This window comes from Callithrix jacchus, chromosome 1, assembly GCF_049354715.1.
Source record: "Callithrix jacchus isolate 240 chromosome 1, calJac240_pri, whole genome shotgun sequence".
NCBI lineage: Eukaryota > Metazoa > Chordata > Mammalia > Primates > Cebidae > Callithrix > Callithrix jacchus.
The window spans coordinates 6,308,182-6,312,229 of record NC_133502.1 but is presented as its reverse complement, the minus strand read 5'-3'; the positions used below and the strand labels follow the sequence as shown (position 1 = coordinate 6,312,229).

At 33.2% G+C, this 4,048-nt stretch overlaps 1 pseudogene; it reads right to left on the bottom strand.

Annotated features, from left to right (window-relative positions):
- Positions 1-229: 229 nt before the first annotated feature.
- Positions 230-1,043, bottom strand: LOC100400091 (small ribosomal subunit protein eS6 pseudogene; annotated as a pseudogene).
- Between the last annotated feature and the right edge of the window lie 3,005 nt (positions 1,044-4,048).

The following is a 4,048-nucleotide window of genomic DNA, read 5'->3' as shown; positions in this document are numbered from 1 at the left end:
GAAATTTAAGGCAATGTTTTCATTGCTTATGCATGTCTTCTCCATCTTTCATGACACTTTGGAAGGAAAATTAATATATACATTGTATTACACATGCCGTCTGTCAAGATGTAGAAAATATGACCACAAACCATCACAACAGTTATGGGTAAAATTCTTAGTATCTATTTCTTTTCTTTTTTCTTTTTTGAGTCTTCTGATCTTACTTGTTACTCAGAAAATCTTATTTCTAACTGGATTCAGATTTAGAAGTAGAAGCTCTCAGAGAGGAAAAAGTCTGCTTCTCTGTGCAATTTGTTCCTGGCGCTTCTCTTTAGCCTCCTTCATTCTCTTGGCCAAAAATTTAGCATATTCTGCAGCCTCTTCCTTATTGTTCTTAGTATGCTGCTTCTTCAGAGCAATATGCCACCATTTGTGCTGCAGGACGTGTGGAGTAACAAGACATTGAGTCTTGGGTGCTTTGGTCCTAGGTTTCTTACCTTCTTTGTTTAAGGGCTTTCTTACAACATGCTGGGGGACGTCATCTTCTTTAGAGAGATTGAAAAGTTTGCAGATTCTGCTAGCTCTTATGGGCCCCAGGCAATGAGGCACTGTGGCATCAGTCAGTTCAGGAATATCCTTCTCTCCTTTTTTTTTTTTTTTTTTACAATAACCAAGTTGAGAAAACTCAGATTGGCATCCACAATGCAACCACAAACTGATTTTCTCTTTCTTTCTCCAGTTCTCCTTGATCTGTAGCAGGAATGCCCCTTCCTCAGTAGCAGGCAGACACGTCCATGGGTCAAGACACCCTGTTTCATGGGGAAACCTTGTTTGTTGTTCCCACCACTGATTCAGACCACATAACCCTTCCATTCTTCACCCAGAGCATCAGCAGCAACTTCTGTGGCCATGCGCTTCTCATAAAAAGTATGAAGTTTGCGTTCCTCGTCCACTTCAATGAGTTTCCGACAGCCAGTGACTGGGAAGGAGATGTTCAGCCTCACCTCGAAGCACCTGAACGCCTCTGAGGCACCACAGAAAATACTTCTTTTTTTTTTCATCTTACATTGTTTTTTACTTTTGAGATTGGAGTGAGTTAAATGGGCTGCACAACCCCTTCTTGATGGCAATTTTCTTCCCACTCTACCGAATAAGACTCACACTAAACATGTATTTTACATATTAAAGTCTTTCTGTATTATGTGTTTCTTTTTTTAATTTGTTTTTTGGAGATTGGGAGCAGTAACTAATAGTTAACTCTTTTGATTAAAATTCTCATTTTCTTCCTTTAGTACTTATCACTGGAAATGCTAACTCTCTGTCTCTAGCTTTATCTTTATAAATCTCCCCACAGTCAGTGACACAGTTGCTAAAGTCTGCCAAAATTTTTCCACACACAGACCCTTGACCTTTCCAAACAAGGGCCTGGGGTCCTCTTCTCCTAAAGAGCTTTACTTTCAATCATTTAGCCTTCACTGCAAATATTGCCAACTCAGACAGGCTAGCTGTGTTCTCCCCTCTGAAGGTTCTGCATTCCAGCTACTCAACTCATGCTTACCCTTACTGATTATTTCATATTCCCTGTCTCATCCTGAGTATATATTTTGATCTATTTTTGTTCTTCTTAATTTCTGTCAACCCTTCTCCCCCACCACCATTACAAGTTACGACCGTGACAGTGTGGATCTTTAAAATTTCACCTTATGCATCATCATCTTTGGCAAACAATTACTTTAAAACATAAGTTGAAATAAATAGTTAGATAAACAAATAAAGATCTGTAATTATGATAAATAAAAAAATATCTTTAAGATTCATTTTCCTTCCTTCATTCCCTTCCAGTAACTTGAGCTTTGGCCCACTCAACAAGTGGGTTCACCTTTTCCCTTCTCTATTACCCCTTCTCTAACTTCCATGACATTTCTGATTATTCTGCTAAGAAAGTTACTTAGGACATGAGTATCTTCTTCCATCCATGGTCTTAACATTAAAACTTCTGTCCTCTAAAAAGCCTATTTGGTTATTTTCCTAAACAAATACAATCTTATGGAAAGCCTATTGGTTAAAACAATATTTTTATGCCACATCAGATCAGGTAACCCGTGTCCTTCCTTCATTTAAACAGAGACCAAAGCAATTTTTGCCATTCATCCCACTGAATTATTATTGAATTGTTTTGTGACATTTTAAAAATTAAAAGTCTGAACATTTTATTCTCTTGTATCAATTAATATATTTCTCATATGCTTAATAAATTACCTATAACACTGCTTGTACTTTTTCAGTAAAAAAATCTATTCATTCCTTTCATGACGGTTAAATTAACAAAATTTGGTTACTAGATTCCATTTTTCAGAAAGTTTGTAAATATCATTGAGCATAATTGATTTTAAGAAATATGACAAATACAGAAGCAATATTGTAATAACATAGTCATTCTTTAGTTTTAGAAAAAAGTATAGTGTATATAAAAATATGAATATTTTCTTGCTCATATAAATTTGTTCTAGAAATGGACACAAAGACAATCTCATTATATGTGCATTTAAGATAATTCTACATACTTTTTAATATAATGTTCAAAAGATTTAAACTATCTTGGATACTTAACTAAAATAACTAATTTGATTGATTAAACTGATCTACATGGCTAATTAAAATAGTTGATTTCCCAGTATTGGAATTAGACCAATATATGTACAAATATTATTTCTGCAGAATACTAATATGATTTTGGAAAAGCTATTTATTTCTTAGAGCTACAAATTTCCCATTTGTAAAACAGAGAAAATGTCTAAATTTGGGGAAGTCACAGAGATGAAATTAGATAAACCATATACTATATATACCATTATATCTTATATATGTAAATATTTGTGATATTATATATATTTGTACAATGCAGTTGTCATTTTCAGCAGTTCTTCACATTGCCTATTACAAAGTAACTATCCAATTTATATTCCTGACTGATTTTTATTTAATCATTTAAATGTATTTTATTAAACTATTTTCATATTTTAGGCCATTTACCCTTTTCTGATTACAAATGATAAGTGCTTTAAACCTACTTCTATTAATACATAGTTGTAATATTAAAATGGATTTATAAATGAATGCAGATTAGGACAGAGACCTTCTTCTTAGTTCTCTAACATTGGTCCTGTTTATATTGAGGCACTTTTACATAATGGCTCCGCTTTCAAAGGTAGGAAAATAGCTTTAGAATGCATGTACTTTAGAAAGCATTTATTGGAGCCACTTAAAACTTTTTGTGGATACAAGATGCATATTTACAAAAACAAGATTTGTATCACTAAGACATATGTTTATCAACAGAGCATGCTAGATCTCTTTTCCTGCCCTCCCCTTCTCCATTCCATTCTGCACAGAAGGTTTGGAAATTGGCAGCAGCTTTTGTGAAAGTCCTAGTGATTGAGGTTGGCATATGCACTTAATTTTGAGCACAGCAGAGCTGGTAAACATCCTGCAGTGTTCAGGATGTTCTATACAAAAGGAGCTATCCTTTCAAAATATCAGAAAAAAAAAAAAAAGAAAAAACCTTGTTTGAAATACCGGAAGGCAGATTCATGCTATCTACATGGCGTTAAGATTTATGCATTTGGAGTGAGAAACGCTACCAGAGGCCTTAAAAACAATAGTGTCAGAATCCACTACTTTTAATTAAGAGAAAATTTATTTAACAGATATATTTAATTTGTTTTCTTAGATTTTCTTGCTATGTCATATTGTCTTATATAACCATATATGTCACAAGACATGATAAATTTATCTAACCCTTTCCAGTAATTCTTTTTGCCCGTTTCTATGTTTTACATGATTTTGCTTTAGCCAGAAATTTCAAATAAAAATGACAAACTCAAGTTTATAGTGATCATTCTCATTTGTTACTTCTGGTAATACTTGTAAAAATTAGAAGTTCTTTATAATAATTTCTGACATATTCATAAGATTTTAAATTTGTCACGATTTTGTTATTTAAGACTTTATCTTAAGGTCTTTTAAAATTATAAGCTATAATCTGATTTTTTTCATAGTTTTAACT